The sequence below is a fragment of the Mastigoproctus giganteus genome, chromosome 6 (genome assembly GCF_048544385.1).
Source record: "Mastigoproctus giganteus isolate SK-2022 chromosome 6, ASM4854438v1, whole genome shotgun sequence".
Taxonomy (NCBI): Eukaryota; Metazoa; Arthropoda; class Arachnida; order Uropygi; family Thelyphonidae; genus Mastigoproctus; species Mastigoproctus giganteus.
This window is the reverse complement of record NC_143580.1, coordinates 151,275,174-151,297,891: the sequence shown is the minus strand read 5'-3', so window position 1 is coordinate 151,297,891 and position 22,718 is coordinate 151,275,174. Positions and strand designations below refer to the sequence as shown.

Below are 22,718 nucleotides of genomic sequence, written 5' to 3'. Positions count from 1 at the left end.
CCACAGAAACACATCCTTTCTAAAATGAGGCTTCCAGACCATATCTTCAATGGTTAGGCAGTACTTAAGGTTACTGCCTAACCATTGTCTTATACAGCAGAATAATCACCTTGAATACTGCATAGAGGAATACTCAAGTACAGCACCTCTTGAGAGGGGCTGTACACGAAATCGGATTGGTAGTCGAAGTTCGTGCACTAAGAACTAAACATCCGTCCTACGCTTCTTTCCTGGTGACCTGCAATACATTGAACGAAAGTAAACTATTGGATTCCCTATGTTGGCCTCCGGGATTAATAATCAGGCCATTTAAAATCTACAACAAGAATACAAACAATGTGGAGAAGGATGATAGTTAGCAATCACAGTGCAGAAATATCTTGTTTTTCCCTTTTGCAGGCCTCTACTGTTTCTATCCATACAGGGACTGGCATTGATGGCTATCAGTAATCTCTTCATATACAGTCGAACTTGGTTATAATGAGCACAGAAATAACGAGATCACGGCTGTGACGAGCAAAAAACCATAATGATTTTAATTAATGCATATTCCCATACAATCGCTCACTGTTACAATGAGCGTACTACACGGATATACCGAACAAATTTTGGTAATTATACAAACATTCTTAATTGCTTGGGTGGTCGGAAAAACCCAATTCTTGGAATAAACAAAAATGAAGGGGGCGACTTAGTTTTATGACCACCTGCATCAGATTAGTGGCCAGTTTATGACCTTGTCCTCCGGGGATAGGTGCTATACAATGCTGCATTAGTGTTCCACTTGTCGCATTACCCTATTTACAGATTGTCTTGTATTCACTAAACCATAAATTTTTTTTTGGACTTCAAAAAATTTTGGAAATGGGACTTCTAAGAACCTTGTATGCATTTTGGGAATTCTTTAAACTTTGTATACAGATCGCTTTATCGTTTTAAAGTAAAATCACTTAGAAACGAACCCTTCCTTCAGAAACATGTCTATTAAAAAAAAAAGAAAGTCTCTCCCGATTCGCGAAAAAGTCAAAATTATTTGTGAGTTAGAACGTGGTGCAAAAAATGTTAAAGTGTGTAAAAAGTATTCCTTGTCCTCTTCAAGTGTATTGACATTGTGGAAGAATAAAGATGTTTGCATATCAGCACTGAAAAAGAACATAACCGAAAAAAAAAATTTAGAAAGTGCAAGGTTACAAGCATTGAGAATGGTTCACCACACAGAGTGCTGGATTTTCAATAGACGGTCCGACCTTGAAGGCTCAAGCGGAAAAATTTGCTAAACAATTTGGTTGTGACGATTTTGTGTGTAACAACAGTTTGTGAATTGATTTAAAAACCGATATAACATGTAATAATTAGTGGATAATCTCGATCTGCAGATCTGATAATGGCAAATGAATGGATTGACCATGTTTGGGCAGAAATCAGGAAAGGTTTCAATGATGAAGACATCTACAGCAGTTGTGCTACTGCAACAGGATCTAGAAAACTTGGGCAGATGGGCTGAAAAGCAGCAACTGAAGTTTAATATTGACAAATGCAAAGTACTGCATAGGGGTAAAAGTAATCCCAGAGATACGTACCAATTGTGTGGTACTACACTCAGGGTGGTAGAGAATGAAAAGGACCTGGTAGCGATTGTACAGTCAGATATGAAGTTTGCTGAGCAATGCAGACAGGCTGCCAGAACAGGTCATAAGGTATTGTCAATGGTATACAGGAATTTTGCTAGCAGGGAAAACGAGGTGATTATCCCATTGTATAAGGCAGCAGTCATGCCACGCCTTAGGTACTGCATACAGGTCTGGAGGCCTCAGTTTAGGAATGATGTAGAGTTTCTGGAGCATGTACAGAGAAGGGCAACAAGATTGGTGAGTGGAACGAAGGGGTTCTCTTACCGAGAAAGGCTTAATTTCTGCAAATTGCAGCGGCTGGAGACTAGGCACCTGCAAGGTGTATAAGGCTTTGAATGGGTTGAGCACGCTGAATTCTGATGGGTTCTTCAGCTTGCTCAGACTACGAACCAGAGGGAGCATAAATTCAAAATGATGAAAGACAGTTCTAGAATAGATGTGTGGAAATTTGCCTTTAGCCAGCAGGTGGTTAATTGCTGGAACAAACTTCCATCTGTCGTGGAAGTTGATAGCTTAAATAAATTCAAGGAGGAACTGGACAAACATTTTAGAAGAAATGGTTATGAGAAAAATTTTTTTTTTTTTTGGCTGATGCTACATAAACTCGTATACTTACTTTCTTTCATCACATGCCTCTATTACTACACTGATGAAACAGGATTTTTTTATAATTTGACACCTGACAATACATTTAAATTCAAAGGGGGGAAATGTGTTGGTGAAAAAAATCAAAGGCTTGCTTGACAGTGTTCATATGCACAAATATGACAGGAACTGATAAAAAAAAACTGTTTGTTATTGAAAAATCATTAAAACCTCGGTGTTTCAAAAATGTAAGGAAACTTCTTGTGGATTACACTGCAAACAAGAAAGCTTGGATGACTTCATATATTTTTCGGCAATACATAAGTGATTGGAATAAGGGACAAAAAGAAGAAAAATATTTTATTGTTAGTTGATAACTGTCCTGCACATCCCCAGATTCAAAATTTGTCTAACATTAAGCTAGTGTTTCTGCCTCCCAATGCGACATCAATTTTATAACCAATGGACAAAGGTGTAATGAAGAGTTTGAAAGGATTTTATAAAAGATTTCTAGTTCTACATATGATCAGGCAAAGAGAAAAAACTTACTGAGTTTATATTGCTATTGGATGCTATAAATTTATTGAATGAAGCATTGAACAACGTTACTTTGACAAGAAATCAAAATTAAATTCAAAAGAAATTTCAATTGTAGATGAAGAAGATGGAAATGCAGAAAACTGACCATTATCCGAATGGTTACTACATAACAATATTGTAGGTTTTAACACAGATAACATCGATGAATTTGTACGAGTCGATGACATCTTATTAACTAGTGGTCTTCCTACAGAGAGTGACATTGTACATGCTGTGCTCAACAAAGACGAAAACGACAATGGTAAAGATGATGACATGATGACAATTGAAAGTGAATTGAAATCAGTGCCGACAATCTCACAAGCTCAAAGTGCAATGGACATATTAGTCAATTTTTTTGAAGGAACTGAGGCATGTAATGAGACATTTAACACATTGAGTGTTTTAAGGGGAAACTTAAGCAATATCAAAGTGAAATCTTTAAAACAAGTATCAATTTTAAGATTCATTAATAAAGACTAATTGAAATCGTGTTTATTATTAAATAGTATTGTTTTTAATTACAAAGAAATAAATTGTGTTTAGTATTAAGTGTATGGTTTTAAAATTACAAATAATATGTAGGTATATTTCTTTTGCTTTTTGAATCTCTCTTTTTATCAAGTTATTGAGAATTTAAAAAAATAGGAGGTAGATTTAACTCATCACTGATATAAAGTGTTCATTGTTTAAATGCCCCAGTGGTTCTCCCATCTCTGCTATCACTGGTATAGCGAGTAACTGTTATAACGAGGAAATTTTGTCGGTCCCTTGATGCTTGTTATAACCAGGTTCGACTGTATATTATCAGAATTGTAGGAGTCTAGTGAATAAAATTGACAAATTTCGAATCTTGCTTTCCTCTCTGGAGTTGGATGTATATATCTTCACAGAAACATGGCTACACGATGGGATTCTGGATTCGGAAGTGGTGGCAGTGGGCTATGCTGTCCTCAGAAGAGACAGTGGATCTAGGGGAAGTAGTTATCATGATCGTTATCTCAAACCAATTTGCAGTAACAATGCACAGGACTTTCTACGATATCGAAGGAATCTTTTGTTAGCTGAAGGTTCATAACAAAACTCTTCTCATTGCAGCTATCTACCTTCCACCCCTGGTCGATCTTCTTGTTACGGAGAGGCTGTCACAAGTGCTTTGTGAGTTTGAAACGTTTTTTCACCATTTGGCTCAGGTTAACTTGTTTAGAGACTTCAATTTTCAACACTCTCCATTAGGAGTCATCCGCTACAACTAGGCTGCTATATGACATCATGTCTGAACCTGGGCCTCAAGCTGTATAACATTTGTACTAGAGGCAAGGCGTTGTTGGATCTCATTTTTGCATCAAAGCATATTCTTATTTTAGAAGTTTCAACTGGAATCTCTGTTTCTACTTCAAGCTTTAATCTTTGGAAACTCAGCGAACTGTTCTTGATCTCAAACTGTTGTACCATATCTTTGCTGGTTCAACCTTCCTGCCAGATCTTCTATGCCATATTGATCTTCATGCTCCAGCTGTGGCTACTAGACAGAAGCTACTAGACTACATTCCACATCTGTAATTCTAGATTAGAGATATCCAGGAACTCCTTCAAAAGAACATGGCACTCATGAACAAGTTTTATCTGGATATGGCTGTGAACAGGAAAGAGTTTCACAGAACTATTTGCAGTAGGTTGACTGGCTGACGGATCAGTTCTGGGCTAATGATGTCCTCGTTAATTCGTGTGTATGTGATGATGTCTCCTGCAGCAACCTGCTCTGCAATTTTCTTCATGGAGCTGGATTTAATGTCATAAATACCTTTTTTATTTCCTTGAATTGAACTGTTTCCATTAGAGAACTCTCATTATACAGTGTTCTGTGTTATTCTGCTACAGGTTGACCGTCACTAATCCGGCAGCATTGGGACCTGTGGGGTGCTGGATTAGTGAGTTTGCCAGATCACCAGTGGTTATTTTAGCGCATACCCAACAGCTAACTACCTCATCCTGCCTTTAACATGTTGACTGCCAAGTTAGTTTAAGAAAAAAATTTCCCAGGGACCAAAAAATATTTAACAATTAATTTGATTAGTCATTCTAAAATAAATATTGTAATGTCAGGTTGTCGTTTTAATATTAAAAAAGGGGGGGGGGGGGTTATGTAGCATATATATGGCCGACATGGCCCAGTAGGTTACTTTATTTCTTGAGAAGCCGTGTCGGCCACATACGTGTGACACTGTTACGGCATACATATGAAGGTCGTTTGTGATTAGTTTATTGCACACGCGGCGAGCACTGCAATAAAATAAACTCTCAAATGTCGCAATAAGTTTGCCAGTATTGTTAGAGATTTTGTGAAAACAAGTTCGTTAGCACACTGCATTATCCATCATATTGTGTTGTGTTTTTCCGCAAGTTTGTACAAGTGTGCTGTAAAAAAAAAAATCTAAAAAGAAAATTACTAAAATAAGAGGAACTGAGAGAAATTGCTGGAATTTACAATTAAGCAGAGTTAAACTTCTCACAGGACACACTTCTGTCGAGTTTTTTCAGAAGTTCAACTTTATCTATTATGGACCCTGTACGGTGTTTGCGCTTTACACCATGAGGAGGCATTTCCTTTATGCATTGGAACCATGGCTGGTGCGAAATGTGAGCAGGTTATAATAATTATAAATGCAGAAAAACAAGTGGGAATGGCTTGCCTGCAGTGTTTACGAGTTCGTGCCAACAGCTGATGCTGCAACCAACACCACCAAAATAGTAGCGGCAGGTTGGTGCACCGACCCGGGAAATTTGAAATTATGTTCGAGTTAGCACTGGAACCGGATTACCGGTGGCCGGATTAGTGATGATCGACCTGTATTTATTTTTATGTTTTGTACGATCTTTGTTCTGTTATCTTTTTTCTGCTCTGTTATACACTTTAACTGGGCACGTGCCCGTTGTGTATATTTTATATGTTAAAAAAATAAATAAATAAATGAGCTGTCTTAGCTGCCTCTGTGATAACTTCATGTACAATTACATTTGCTATGTAGTTAGCTGGGCATCGAGCTGGCCATCCAACTTCCTTAATAATAGTTTTCATATTAAAACAGAATTTTTCTGCCAAAATGTGGAGGTGCATCAACTACCCGAATTTGCCCTCATGTATAAAGAGGTCCATCCTCTAAATACAAGTATATAAAGGATAATCAAAAAGATTAAAATAAATTAAATAAAAAAATATAAAACTTTGTTTTATTTAACTTGTGATGAACATGCCCTTGCAACATAATACCAGCCTAGTTAAATACTCTTGGCCTATTTTGACCTGTTTTATAAATACTCCCCAGCCCATTGTTTGGGAGGTGATTTAAAATAGCCTGAGTTTATTAGCTCAGTGTCATGTTTTAGAGGCAAACTACTGCACATCTATTCTACAACTATCCTTCCTCAACTTGAATTTATGCTCCCTAATGTGCATAGTCTCTGAGCAAGAGGAAGAATCCATTCAAAACCTTAAACACCTCAATTAGATTACCACATAGGTGCCTAGTCTCCAGTCACTGCAATTTGCAGAACTGAAACCTTTCTTGATAACAACACTCCTTTTGTTCCCCTTACCTATCTTGATTTCCTTCTCTGTACCCATTCCAGCAGCTCTACATCCAGGGCCGGCTTGAGGGTATATGTGGGGCCCCTTGGCCAGTTTGGTTTTCAGCACCTGATCTTTTTTTTATATTTTAAATTTTTAAGCTTTATAAATTTTACAAAAGGGGCATGTAATAGAACATATTTAAAAAATCTTACATAAAATTAAATTTACAAATTTTTATTTACAAAATGTATATAACAACAATAAATTATTCGAAAATTGAACAAATAAATCTTGATTAAAATATTTAAAATTATGCTTAAAAAATAGGTATATAATAATAATAAATGTAATAATTTTGCAAAAACAAAGCAAAAAAATCTTCTTAAATAAAGTATATAAGCTGTCTATAAAGTATAAGAATAATTATTGAAAATCGTAGCAAAAAACTATTTTTTAACTAAATGAAAACTTTTCTGACTTTTACTGTCGCAAAATTTGTTATCAATTCTTCCATATCAAGTTCTTTTAAAATATCTCATTCAATCGATAATATGTATTGTTAAACCGCCTAATCTTTCCTGACTCATAGTTGTTTTCATATGAGTTTAATATATTTCAGTTTCGAAAAACTCGTTTCTGCACTAGGCACAGAGACAGGCAACATTTGGAAAATGCTGATAGCAATGAATAGGTTTGGTAACGAAGGTGTTATTTGCTAATCACAAATGAATTGGAGAATTGTCGCGGGTGACGTTTCTTCATTTGATTATTATTATTATTAGCTATATGGTGCAAGGAAGCCTGAGGCTTATGCTGAACCAAGCGGGGGGGAAAAAATTCCCCAAGTTACCCTGAGAGAGAGAGAGAGAGAGAGAGAGAGAGAGAGAGAGAGAGAGAGAGAGAGAGAGAGAGAGAAGGGAATCACCAAGAAAGAGAAGAATGATGATATCCAGCTGAGGACCCTGGGTGTGCCAAGCCCATGTTCACCAGATGTGAGCCCCCAGGGTTAAATATGAACAGTGATCACCATATGCCTCTACTAGTGAGCATTAGTAGAGGCATATGGTGCAAAGAAAGCAAGTTTATGCAGCATCAGCCAAAAAAAAACCACTCCCATTTCACCCCTCCGTTTGTTCGAAATACCTGTCCAGCTGAGCCTTAAATTTATTTAAGCTATCAACTTCCACAAAAAGGGATGGAAGTCTGTTCCACCAACCGCCCGCTGGCTAAAGGCAAATTTCCGCACATCTATCCTACATCTGTCTTTCTTCAATTTGAATTTAAGCAAGAGGAAGAATCCCATCGGCATTGAGCATGCTCAAACCATTCAAGGCTTTATACACCTCAATGAAATCACCTTGCAGGTGCCTAATCTCCAAACACTGTAATCTGCAAAACTTAAGCTTTTCTTCGTAAGAGCAACACTTTGTTCCATTAACTAATCTTGTTGCCCTTCTCTATAACTCTTCCACCACCTCTACATCCTTCTTAAAATGAGGCCTCCAGACCTGTATACAGTACTCAAGGTGTGCCCTGACCATTGCCTTATACAAGGGGATAATCACTTCCTTATCCCTGCTAGAAAAATTCCTGTATATCATTAACAAGGCACCATGAGCTACTCTTGCACACCATCTGCACTGCTCAGAAAACTTCATATCTGCCTGCACAATTTCCCTTATGTCCTTTTCATTCTCTACCACTCTCAGTGTAGTACCACAGAGTTGATACATTACTCTGGGGTTACTGCTTCCCATATGTAGTACTTGACATTTGTCAATGTTAAACTTCATTTGCCACCTCTCAGCCCATCTGCTCAACTTTTCTAGATCCTGTTGCAGCACCATACTGTCATTAGTGTCATTAACAACCCTGCCAACCTTCATATCGTCTGCTAACATGGACATTAAGCCTGATATACCATCATCAATATCATTTATTAATACAGAAAACAACAATGGACCCAACACTGAACCCTAAGGAACTCCACTAATAACATTAGTCCACGAACAGCAGTGTCCATGGATTACCACCCTCTGTCTTGTCCCACTCGACCATCACTTTATCCATAGCAGTAATTTGCCTCCAATGCCACAATGCTCCAATTTGTGCAGCAATCTTCCATGTGCAACAGTATCAAAAGCCTTTCTAATATCCAAATATATAATGGCAAAGATATTCCCTGCATCCAGTTCTTTTGTGACTGCATCATAGTATCCAATCAAATTGGTCAGGCAAGACTTTCCCTTAACAGAACCATGCTGTGTCCGAGCTATAACTGAAGTCTTGTCTAGATGATCTTGCAGTGCTTCTTTAACCAGTGCCTCCATTAATTTTTCTCAAACAGAAATTAAACTCACAGATCATTAATTACATGTGTCAGCCTTTGATCCGCCTTTGTGAATTGGGGTCACATTTGCACATCTCCAGTCTATGGGTACCTCCCCCGAGTCCAAAGAAGCTCTCATAATTATGGCTAAGGGTTCGCTTACTTCCTTTGCTACCTCCTTTAATATAACTGGATAAATGCCATCCACCCCGGGTGCCTTTTTGATGTTTATCCTCAACAATTTCTCCTCCACTTTCCTCTCAGTTATTACAAAATCATCTAGCTCACTGCCAGAGTTTACTTCACCTCTGGCATTCCCCTTCCTGAATAACTCCTCATGTGTGAATGTAGATGCAAAATACTCGTTTAGTTTGTTAGCCACCTGAGCAGGATCCTCAACTGTTGAACCATCAATATCCAGTGGACCAATCCGATTCATCCCTTTCCTTCTAGAGTTTAAATAGGTAAAGAACTCTTTTTTGTTTTTCTTTGCATCCTTTGCCAAGGATTTCTCATAATCTGCCTTTGCCTACCTAATCTCCTTTGTGACTTGGTTACAGACCAGCTTATATCTACCATAGGCTTCCATGTCACCCATTAATTTATATATGTATCCCATGCCATTTTTCTTCTCTGCCATATGTCTCATTAGTTCATCTGACATCCATTTAGGCCTAAAGCTTGAACAATATTTTTTAGTTGGCATGTAAAGCCTAGTAGCTTCCAAGATAAGTTCTTTGAATCTTCCCATTTTGAATTTGCTGAGGGTAACATCATCAGTTGATCCCACTGTATAGAATTTAAATACTGTCTCAGACCATTGTAGTCGCCCTTACAAAAGCAAAAACCCTTCCCTTTACCCCTGATGGTAGTTACCTCTTTTAGTAAATCCCACTTCAGCACACTGTGATCACTGCCACCTAGTGGTTCCTTTATCTGCAGATTCTTAATGCATGAAGAATCACTACTGATAATCAGATCAAGAGTATTACTCCTTCTAATTACCTCCCGAACGTGCTGATGTAGAAAACAATCATATTGATGTAGAAAACAATCAAATCCCCAAAAGCCTTGCCAGCATATGAGTGACCAACCCACAAATTCCAGTCAATATCTGTGAAATTAAAATCCCCCCTTATAAGACTCTCTGATTTACTTGGCCCACTCTATTTCCCTGTACAGTTTTTTTATTATACTTATCAGAGTCATTAGGCCTATAGCACACTCCTACTCTCAATTTTGATCTCCCAATGCTTATGTCACACCAAACTGACTCGAAACTGCACTATCCAGCGATGTCGACTGCCTTCACTTCCTTGGATTTTATGTGTTTTTTAACTAATATTATAACACCTCCTCCCTTTCTATCCTGTCTATCCTTTCTGTACACACTGTACTTCCCAAATTCCAGTTCTGCATTCCTTATATCTGTGTGACACCACGTCTCTGATATCCCCAACAATATCTGCCCTTGATGTTTTGAGCAATACCTCAAATTCATCAAATTTATTTACCAAACTCCTAGCATTTGTGTACACGCAAGTACACATGCAGCTGTTCCTATTCTTAGCTACCTTAACACAGCTAAGCTTGTACTACCTTAGCTTGTACCACAATGACTCCCAGCAGTCTCTGAAATATCCTGCACCTTGTTTTCCAGGCTACTGCTCATTCCAATACAAGCAGTGCAACAATCACGTTCACCTCTGCCAGTGGCTACTGTTAATTTATTAGTCCTTGTATCTCTCCCAAGCTTGCAGGTTTCTGACCCACCTAACACTGCCTCGAAAGCATCAGTAAATATTCTTGCACCCTTTCTACTTAGGTGTATCCCATCCCTGTAGAAACAGTCTCTCCTATTAACAAGTACAGACCAGGCTGGAAAAAATTCTACCCCTTGAGCCTTGCACAATCTTTCCAGGGCCGAATTGATCAACAAGGCTCTCATCGTGTACTCCCTCCTATCGTGTCTGGGCAGAATTGCAGACACTTTAAAATTCAACCCTAATTCACGGCTTTTTTTCAACGGTAACCTGCACTTGTTAAGTAATTCCGCCGGTCTCCTACTCTTAATATCATTAGTGCCAATGTGTACAACTATATCACCTTTTGTGCCCTTAAAAGTTGATATCCACTCTACAACGTCATCAACCTTTGCTCATCAACCATCAGGCAGGCATACCCTGGTCCTGTTCCACCTATCCTTTTTGCAAAACATGTTCCCCGTTTTCCTGACAATAGTCACCAACAACTACTAGTTCCTGTGGGACCAGCGCATTCTACCTTGGGGCTTGCCCCCTGTGTTGCATGATGACCAAGTGCAAGCTCTGGCATTGATGTGGCCAGTTGAGAGCTTGATGGGCCCCTCAATTTAGATCCTTTGAGGGCCCATAACAACCCTGTCCTTGAAGCTCTCATATAGGCCCATAACAACGCTGAGTTGTCGCCTGATTTCCTTACACGCCTTACATCGCGCGCACACGCACAAAGACATCCCCCATGGCAATATCATGTCCCGTACCCAATTGCTCCACAAACATCAAGTAAGCATTGCATTTTAAAAGGCTGTGATTCAGAGGGCAACTGCCCCCCTCATTTCTACCCTGAGCCACAGCACTTCCATTAGCTTGAGCCTTTTGCTTTGCTGCTCTGGTCCTAGTCATGATTTCTATTTAATTTCAATAAAATGTCAATTTCAGTACAAAATTATAACCCTAAACTTGTATCCCAACACAGTTATAATGCTTTATATATATTTTTTTCAGTATCAAGTATTATCTACGAGTTCAGTTTATATAACTTAGGTATCAAGTTTTGTATTAATTAATTATGTTACGTTTGTAATCTAAGTCGTTATATGTATTTAGTTAAAAAGTACAATTTAATTGACAATGAAGTTTAACAAGATTAATAGATTTTACTGATTAATTGACAATATTTTATACTATACTATACTAGCGCTATCTGGTTTAGGATATAACGTTGTATCGTATAACAATGGCGGCAAGTTACGAACGGTAAAACTACGGACACTTAAGTATTAATTTACTTCCAAATCTCGCTGTGTCAATTCAGAATAAACTAAGGATCCTGACTAGGTCTATAAGCTACCTATAAAAAAATAATTTAATATAACAATTGGTCAATAAAGTAGCTAAATATGGCTAAAAACTTCTCGTTCAGCAGAGCTGCAACTTGTAACACGTGGATTTGATACCCTTACCTATGATACTAAGTAATACCTACAAAATCTCTAAGTTAAACTTTTAACTAAGTATCGTAGCTAGGAATATAAAGCTACTCTAGAATATAAGTTAATATGCCAATTTAAGCTAATAAAACAGAAAAAACTTCTCTATTCGAGGAGCAGTAAAAACTTCGCCTGCAGCAAGATTCTGCAAGATGAAATATTTTAATTCATAAGCTCCTTTAAATTATTAATTTAAATTAAGCAGGAAAATAACTTTAATTTACTCACCTCATTTAAGAACTGATAGGTACAGATAAACCTACTGCACTGCAAATTACACTGATTTCCCTGTATGAATTCTTTCAAACATTCAACCCTTGACTACCGAGACACGTATATGTTTGTTTTTATACTATATATGGTATAACTTATACCTAGTATGTGTGAATTAAAAATGCGTTTCTAGTTCTTGCAAATATCGCTAGAGTGCATGTCAGTAGTTTTTTTTTTTTTTTTTTTTTATGTGAACCCCAAACACGAGAGGTATTACAACTTATAGTACTTAGTACCGTGCTTGGGTTGAAGGTTGAGAAGACGAAAGAAGATATTTGTTGACATTGGACTTGAACTTCTGTAGATTGTAATTTTCAGGAAATACGTATGAAGGAAGGTTGTTCCAGAAAACGCAGTTGAATGAATAAATGAGGAAGATGAAAAGTTGGTTCTGTGGGTTTGAAGTTGGACAGTAAATGGATGTTGGCTGGTGGCGGCACGTGTTCGGACTGTTTTGAAAGAGAGAGCAGGAATTATAGAAGCCAATTCAGAAGAACAGTGCCCATGGAAGTATCTGTAGAAGAGGCATGCAGCAGAAACAGTACGTCTTTGTGAAAGCGAGTGGAGAGACACTGTTAGAGATGAATCATTAATTAACCTAACTGCCCTCTTCTGAATGGAATCAAGAAGCCTGAGAGGTTTTGGGGCACCACCCCAGATGTGGGAACAATATTCCATGGCAGGGCGGATTTGCGATTTATACAGAGTGAGCAGCTGTTTAGAAGAAAAGTAACGCCGAGAGCGAAAGAGAAAACCAAGTTTTTTAGATTCAGAGGAAGCAATGTTTGTAATGTGCTTGTGCCAAGAGAGATTAGAAGTTATGGTAATCCCCAAAAGAGAGATATCATTTTGCCTAGAAATCGGAGTGTCACTAAAGATAAGCATAGGAGCAGAAGAATCCTTTTTGCGATATATAAGACAAGACTGAGTTTTAGAAGGGTTGAAATCAACTAAGTTGTCTTTGCCCCACTGGAGAATTACCTGAAGATTGGCATTTAAGGAATTGGTAGCAGATTTTCGAGAAGTTGAAGCTGATTGAGCAGGACAAGGTTTCTCAAAATGGAAAGTGGAATGCAGTGTGCTATCATCGGCAAAACTATGGATAGGATTTCCAGTCAATGGAAGGTCATTAATATACAAGAGGAAAAGAGTGGGGGAAAGAACTGAACCTTGGGGGACACCGGCATTAGTGGAGAAGTTAGAAGACAGAGAGCCATCTACCATCACCCTCAGTGAGCAGTCAGAGAGAAAACTGGATAACCAATTACTAAAAACAGTTGGCAAACCATAAGATGGAAGCTTGTTTAGAAGGCCTTTATGCCAAACACGATCGAAAGCCTTTGAGATGTCAAGAGCAACTATTTGTGTTTCACCGAACCTTTCCATTGAATTAGTCCATAAATGGGTAACATAAGCCAGAATATCACCAATGGTATTATGGCACTGACAGAATCCATACTGGCAATCGTTGATCAGACGGAAGGTTTCTAGGTAGTATAAGAGTTGGCGGTTAATTGATTTTTCCATTACTTTAGAAAGAGTAGAAGTAATTGCAATGGGACGATAATTGGATGGGAGGGATTTGTCACCCTTTTTAGGAACTCACTGAATATGATCAAATTTCCAAGCAGAAGGAAAAACACCTTTGGAATAAGAAAGGGAAAAAAGGCGGCAAAGAATAGGAGTAAGTTCAGGAGCACAGGTTTTGAGAACAAGTGGAGAAATACCATCAGGACCTGGAGCTTTCTTAGCATCAAGATTCATCAAAATTCTTCTGATATGTTTTTGACGGAAGACCACAGGAGGCATTGAATGGAGCGTGTTGGGAATGGTGGGAGGTGTTTTACCAAGATCATTAATACATGAGCTGGTAGAAAAATGGGATGCTAGCAGGTCAGCTATATCCTTGGCTGAAGTGACAACAGAACCATCTGGTTTGGACAGAGATGGGAACAGAGATGGGCAAAAGTTGGGGCCAATAGCTTTGGCAAGAGACCAGAATGCTCGGCTACCATTAGGGCAAGAAGCAAGTTTTCTACTCTTAGCCTGTTCAAACTCTAGTTTGGACTGATTAATAACTGCTTTACAATTGTTGCGAGCTTTGGTGTAGACAGAAAATGACACTGAAGAATTAGAAACAAGCCAATTACGATATGCAACATTCTTCTCTTGAACAGCCTTAGCACATTTATTGGAAAACCAAGGTTTAGATAAAGGACAAGATTTTAAAGTGGAGTGTGGGATAAAGGATTCCATTCCTGCTAGAATAATTTCACTGACACGATCTGAGCAAACGTTGACATCAGAAGTTTTGAAACAGTAATCCGACCAAGGAAAAGAAAAAAAGAAGTCTCGCAGGTCATCCCGTTTTGCATTCTTGTAATGCCAAACAACACGAGGTTGGGAATAGCCATGAGATAAAGGTTCCATTGGAGAAGAGACAATCACCAAGTTGTGATCTGAAGTGCCTAAAAGACCTCTCACTTCGACCGTGTACTTAGAAGGGTTGTTTGTGAGAAAAAGATCCAGTGTGTTTGCTGTATGATTAGGATTGTCCGGTATTCTTGTAGGTAAATGAACAATCTGTGCTAGGTCATTAGTAATTGCAAAAGCCTCAGCATCTCGACCTGCTGGGTCGGTGTGACTAGCAAATGGAAGTCAGCTGGAGTTGTGAACATTAAAATCACCAAGGAAAATTACCTCACTGTTAGGAAAGTTGAACTGGAGAAAGTCAAGTTGCAAATAGAGGAAGTCAAAGAGCTCCAAGTGATTAGTGGAGTTGGGAGAATGGTAGAGACAAAAGATGAATTTGACACAATGAGGTAGAGAGATTTTAAGCCAGAGAAGATCAAAGAGAGGAGATTCCAAATTGCCAAGTGTCTGACAGGGAATATCAGAACGGACATATGCACAAGTACCACCTTTGAGGCGAAAGGAATCATACAGCGAATAATTTGGGCATCTGAGATGAGCAGTAGATGAATCTACCGATAACTGAGATTCTGTCAGAAAAAGTACATGGGATTTGGCAGACTGCAAGTGGAAATGGACATCGTTGAAATTAGAATTGAGACCACGTATATTTGTGAAATGAATTAAGAAGTGCTTGGGAGGTTTAGATCTTTTTGCAGATAAGCTTGTTCTATTAGTTTGACAGTTCATGGTGTATTCAATGGTAAGAAAAAGTGGGTGGGACATGCTGTATGAAGTAATGAAATTTTTGCATATGGCGTACATGTGGTAAGATTATACCCAGATCCTTGACATAACGTGGCCTCGACAATGCTCCCCGCATACACACTACTAGGACTCCCTCCAGTCTATCTGGTAGAGTAGAGGTAGCAAGATTATACACTAGCTGATCCGGAAGCCTCCTAGAGAGTTACCAATAGGTTCAGTCCGGTGTACTAACTAGCGGCCGGCCTGCGAACACCGTTTTAGAGCTGTACCCTCGAAATGTAAGGAATATTGGATCTCGCCACGACGTTCATCATAACCTCAAAAGTCATCAATCATACTGCATGATGGAAGAGATAGCAAAGGGTTGACCGGAACTTAGCTCTAGAGACTAAACATGGGTTCCACCACTTCAAGCCTCCAATAAGCAAAGTGGTGGTATTTCACCGGTTGATATGAGTCATCTACCACCTAGTACTGCCTGGTAACATAGAGGGTTGGCGTTCCTCCATGTGGTGTGGGCGCCACGCCTCGACCCCTGCTTATGTTGGTTCACACCTGAGTGGTCACCCACCGTGTACTTGTGCCTGAAGGTTATACCCAGGATTACTTACAGTCCCACCATCGTTAAGGTGCAAGCAGAGGATTTGGCTGTCACAGACCGTCCGGACTTCGCCGAAATTGGATCCACTTGACTTGAGTGTCACCCGAATATCAGTTCCATCAGCGTTTTAGACTTCCAGGTAGCAAGTACAGCTTGTCTGGCATATCTGAGAGAATGTGTGACAACTGCAAGGACCAAAGTTAACTAATAATTAATTGATTAACTGGTTATTTAATTTTTCTAGTTTATTGAATGGCCCAGACTGGTTCACAGCTGTAGCGTGATAAAATGGAGTATGGTGCGAAAAGTAAAATTGGTTCCTCAAAAATAAAATTTTTGATCAAAATGGAGCCCCATGCAATACGGCGCTGGTACGAAAAATCAAATAGGTAAACCAAAAATAAAAAATGCTAAAAACGATGCCCCTTTCAATACAGCTTTTGTGGGGCACTGCTCATACCACCAATGCTTCGACTCTCTGGTACTCCTTAATACTATTACATTTTTTTTTTACGATGTTGGCGCCCTTAGGCCTAGAGCCGGCCCTGTCTACATCTTTCCTAAAATGAGACCTCCAGACCTGTATGCAGTATTTAAGATGTGGCTTGGCCATTGCCTTATGCAATGAGATAATCTGCTCCTTATCCATACTAGCAAAATTCCTGCATATCATTGACAAAACCATATGAGCTGTTCAGGCGGCCTATCTGCATTGCTCAGAGAACTTCAAATCTGACTGCACAGATACACACCCCACCCCACCCCCCACCCCCGATCTTTTTCATTTTCCACTACCCTCTGTGTAGGACCACACAGTTGGTATGTTACTCTAGGGTTGCTGTTACCCATATACACTATTTTGCATTTGTCAATGTTAAACTTCAGTCATCATTTCTCAGCCCATCTGCCTAATTTTTCTAGATCCTGTTGCAGTAGCACACCCTGATGACTGTTGTTAACCGTCTTGCCAACCTTTGTATCGTGTAAACGTGGATATTAAGCCTGATATGCCTTTATCAGTATTATTAATAAATATAAAAAACAACAATGGGGTCCAACACCGAATGCTGGGGAACCCCACTAATAACCGTATTCCATTGATAACCACTCTGTCTTCTATTACTCAGCCATCCTTTTATCTATAGTAATAACTTGCCCTTAATGGCACACTGCTCCAATTTGTACAGCAGTCTCTTTTATGTGCAACAGTATCAAAGTTGTTTTTCCGAAATCCCATTTATACGATATCAAAATTATTTTTTGGTTCCAGTTGTTTTTTGACTGCATCATGTATCCAATCGAATTAGCCAAGACAAGATTTCCCCTTCACAAACCGTTGTTGTGTCTGAAGAATAACTGCACTCCTTTTCTAGGTGGTCCTGCATTACTTCTTTAACCAGTGACCCCCATTATTTTTCCTGGAACAGAAGTTAAGCTAACAGATCTGTAATTGCTCATATCACCCTTTGACCCCCACCCCCCTCATAAATGGAGGATAAATTTACACATCTCTATTCCGCAGGACTTGCCCCAAATGCAATGATGCTTTTATGATTATGGTTAAAGCATTGCTTACCTCCTTAACTGCCTCTGTTAATATATAGCTGGATAGATCCAATCTACTTCAGGTGCCTTTACCTTTGACTTCAACAGTTTCTCTTCCAATTTCCTCTCATTTATTACAAAATCATTTAGCTCCCTGTTAGAGTTTGATAAACTTCTGGCATCCACTTCCCTGAAGAATTCCTCATGTGTGAATATAGATGCAAAATACTTATTCAGTTTGTCAGCAATCCAAGCAGGATTGTCAATAGTTGAACCATTGATATCAAGTGGACAATGTGGTTCACTTCCTTCTAGGGTTTACATAAATAATGAAGTATTTGCTGCTTTTCTTTGCATCCTTTGCCGAAGATTCTCATAATCTGCCCTAGCTGCTTTGTGACTTGATTACAGACTGTAGTTTATATCTACCATATGCCTCCACATCACCTGATACACCGCTTTGCATGTTTATCAATTTTTGTAAACTAGTAGCCATTTTTAACTCAATTTTTTATGCTTATTTCAGAAATGTTATTTTTATTTATTTTATTATTTTTTTCTATCGTGTACTGTTTTTCACAAATCACTTGTTGATCATGAGTTATATTAAGTTGGGAGTAAATGCGGGTTATTTGAAAAATAAATCTTTACATGTCGGCAAGTACCTTCAGTCATTTGTTTCTTGTCCTTGAGAGTTCCATGCAGCAGTGTGTGTATGTGAGCTCGGATTATTTTTCAGGTTATCATGTCATACTTGTGCTGAAAGTGAGTAAAATTTCTTCACACAAGTGTTTGAACAATCGAAACTTATTTTGTTAAATTTTGGAAGTTTATGTAGTCCTCAAACAAAGACAAAACATTACAGGATTTATAAAAAAAATTCATGTTTTGATTGTTTTCGAGTGAAATTTTGTGACCAAGATAAACAGTTGGCTTCAAACCTGTGTTGAAGCATTGAGGTTGTGTTAAAATGATAAAAAGAAGGCTATGCCATTTGCAATTCCCCTGATTTGGCAGGAGCCTACAAATCACAGTAATTGACTGTTACTTTGCTTAGTTACTGTAGAGGAATACAATGCAAAAAGTAAGAAGGGCATTGTGTATCCTAATATTTCATCTGCCATTAGACCAGTCCCACATGGAGGTAACCTGCCAATTTCATGCCCTCCACTTATGTTTTAGAATATAGTCACAGAGACTGCTGATGAAGGTGAAGCTTCTGAAGATGGAAATGAAGTCTACGTGCTTGGAGACATTGAGGTCAGCCCCTCAACTGTTTTCACAGCATGAACTCAAATGATCTGGTACGAGACTTAAATGTAAATTCCAGTAGCTCAAATTTGTGCATTTGAAAGAAACATGAAGTTGTCGACAAATATTAAGTATGCAGAACATGGTTGGTCAATGCTGAATTTGAAGTGATAGGACTTGGACAGCAATCTAGCTACACAAAAATGCCTTGCTTTTTGTGTGAGGGGGACAGTCAGGCAAGGAGTAAGCGCTGCATGTCAAGGTCTGGCCAAAGAGGAGCAGTTTGTTGCCTTGATCAAAGGACAATTCATAAACCACTGATAGACCTGAAAACTGTCCTTCCACCTTTGCACATAGACTGGTTTGATGAAACAGTTTGTAAAAGCTTTACCTCAGGAAGGTTACTGCTTCAACTAATCTATCTTTGTACTAAATTCCCAGTGATCACCGAAGAGAAGTCAAAGGTGTTTTTGTTGGACCTGAAATTTGCAAACTGATGAGGGACCGAGATTTTGAGGGAACTATGAATAAAAGGAAAAAACAGGTATGGATTAGCTTCAGGTGTGTCTGTTCTCAGTATGGGCACTACACATTGTAGTCCCCATATTGAGAACTTCCTTGGGAACAACAAGGATCCAGACTACAAGAATATAGTTGAAAATATGTTTGCAAACTTCAAGAAGCTGGGCTGCAACGTGAGTGTCAAGGTACATTTTTTACACTCCCACATCTCTTACTTTCGAGAAAATCTAGGAGGTGTTGGTAAAGAACAGGCTAAGAGGTTTCACCAGCACATTAAAGATGTGGAGACAAGATGCCAGGGGAGGTGGAATATCAACATGATGGCTTACTATGGCTGGATGCTGAAGAGAGATTGTAAAGTAGAAAGATCTGCAAAAAAAATGAAAATTTGATCCATCATACATCAGTTTTTAAAATGAGGTACGGGCATGTAATGCACTACAAGAATATAGTTGAAAATATGTTTGCAAACTTCAAGAAGCTGGGCTGCAACGTGAGTGTCAAGGTACATTTTTTACACTCCCACATCTCTTACTTTCGAGAAAATCTAGGAGGTGTTGGTAAAGAACAGGCTAAGAGGTTTCACCAGCACATTAAAGATGTGGAGACGAGATGCCAGGGGAGGTGGAATATCAACATGATGGCTTACTATGGCTGGATGCTGAAGAGAGATTGTAAAGTAGAAAGATCTGCAAAAAAAATGAAAATTTGATCCATCATACATCAGTTTTTAAAATGAGGTACGGGCATGTAATGCACTTTTTGCCACACCGTCCTTGTTAATGGTGTTTTCAACATGTATTTAAATATAAAAGTTTGGCTAAATTAGCATATGAAAATGATTCATAAACACCCTTTTCTGAGAAAAAGTATTTTTTTTTCTCAGAGAAGAAAAATATAAGAAAGTGTTAAAAGGCGACTCGAAGCACAGATTTTGAGAAATGCCATCAGGAACCTGGAGCTTTCTTGGTATCAAGTTTGTTCAAAATCCTTCTGATGGTAAACCACAGGAGGTGTTGAGTGGATTGTGCTGGGAATGGTAGGAGGTGGCTTACCAAGATCATGAATACAAAAGTTAGAAGAAGAGTAGGATACTAGTAGGTTACCTTTAACTAAAATGCGAATAGACTTTGGATTATATGCAACTGCATATTGTGGCATGCAGATGCATATAATCCAAAGCATGAAAGATCATTAGTGCATACGAATGATCTTTCATGATTTTTGAAGAAAGATGACATGATGGAAACAAAGTCGTTTGTTTGTTTCCATCACATGGATTGCATACTGCATACACTGGTGCATGTTCCTTAACTTGATCTCGGAACTATGTAACAAATCACTGTATTGCAATTAAATTAGTGTGAGGTAATATTTCACTGAGTGCAGAAAAATTTTCTGAAATCGGCATGGGAAATATTTTGTATGATCCAAGTCTTATGTAAAGTTAATGTTATGTTTATATATGTATATTTTTTATTATTATTTTTTTTTTTTTTTTTTTTTTTTATTGTTTTAAAAATGAAGAATATGGTAGAAGAAAGAGTAGGCTTGTGCTAAAGGGAGGCAATCAGCAGAGTCCTTATAAATTCGGAAAACAGAAGAAAATATGTTTATTTCTGTTTGTTGAGGGAGCATTGCTGGTAGAGTTTGGTTTGGTTTTTGGGTTTTTTTTTTTTTTTTTTTAGGAGCATTAGCAACTAAGGCCATATTGCTCCAGGATATGCGGTGGTCATTCCCTGACCTTTCCGCGTCCTCCGTATTTCCGTATTTGGTGGTGACGGGCCCGAACCCTGGTCTAATCAAGAAACGTGTGCTAGCACTGCTGCTCCTACCTGGCTACGGAGGCACCTGCTGGTAGAGAGTAGGTAAGAGGGGCAACATTAAAGGGGAAAGGATATAAGTGCTTTGAAAGTAAACTGCACTGTATGCGGTAATCATGGGAATTATTACTATTGGGGCAACCATCTGAGGTTCTTCAAGCAAGGGAAGTAGTAGGTAGTATATGAAAATAGTGAAAACAAGACAAAAGAGACTGAGCAGTTTCAGATCATAACATAAAGGTGCAGAAACCCCTCCTACACTACCCCAAGGGGCTCACATCTGTGATTATGAGCTTGGCACACCCAGGGTCCTGAGCTGGATATCATCATTCTTCTCTTTCTTGGTGATTCCTTTTTACTTCTCTCTCTCTCTCTCTTAGGGTAACTCGGATTTTTTGCCTCAGGCTTCCTTGCACTATATGGATAATAATAATAATCATCAAAGAGAAGAAATGTGGTAGGTGGAGAGGTCTCCAGTGGGGAACCTTTGTTCGAGACTTGCGGGAGGGCAGTGATAATTTGTTGAAAATGACGAATAAAAGAGGCCACTGGGGAGCATTGCCCATCTGGTGATGAAGATAGAAAACAACAGGTAATTCCATGGGAAAAGGTCCCAGAAAGAGAGGATAATGTGCAAATTGATAAAATAGTGCTAGCAAATGAAAGGAAAGGAAAAAAAACACATAACCCACAGTTTTAATGCTGTTTTACTATTCATTCTCATATTGTCAACTATATCAGATGAAATGTTTTTGTTAAACATGCCAAAAATTAAATCTGTTACAAAACTACATATGGAATCATAGATTGCCAGTCATGGAAAAGATTTTACTATAGATGGCATTATTTTGTTTTGTGTTCTTTGCGAAAAGAATGTTCCATGCAAGGAAAAATTCCAGATTGACCAACATGTGAAAATAAAATCGCACATTATGGCCAAGCAAAAGTAAAGAAAGGAAAAATTTCCAAAGCAGTCACTTTTAACCAAACCATATACTTCCAAAGAAAAGAAAAGTAATTTTCAATGGAAATGTCTCACCTTGGTAAACAGCAATATCCCTTTTGTTAAGTTAAACAATCGAGTCTTCGAGCAATTTTTGAAAAAATATTGTATAAATCAAAATATTCCAGATGAATCTACCTTGAGAAAGAATTACCTTATTGCTATTTATGATGACATTATTCATGAAATTTGTCAAGATATTAGAGAAAAATACATTTGGAATGCCCATTGAAGAAACAGCAGACATCTTTGGCTGCTATATTGCACATTTTATATGTGGAAAATTTAGATGCAGAACCATCGCATCCGTATTTGCTTGCTTGTAATGCCCTTGAAAAAGTGAATTAATCTACAATGTCAAGATTTTTTAATAATTATTTGCAGTTTTATGGCCAGAATTGACCCATACCCAAAGAGTCTGCATTTTTGTTAATGACTCTGTTTTGTATGTGGTAAATACTGCTTCTGCGTTACAAATTTTCTATCCAAATCTGATTCATGTTACTTACTTAGCCCATGGCTTACACAGATTGGCAGGGAAAATTTGGAAGAATTTTGGTGAAATTAACAAACTT

At 38.4% G+C, this 22,718-nt stretch overlaps 1 protein-coding gene across 3 annotated transcripts in view; it reads left to right on the top strand.

Moving 5' to 3' along the window:
- LOC150084657 (serine/threonine-protein kinase VRK1-like) overlaps positions 1-22,718 on the top strand; it is a 266,463-nt gene that overhangs the window by 636 nt on the left and 243,109 nt on the right. The gene's annotated exons all lie outside the window — the stretch shown is intronic.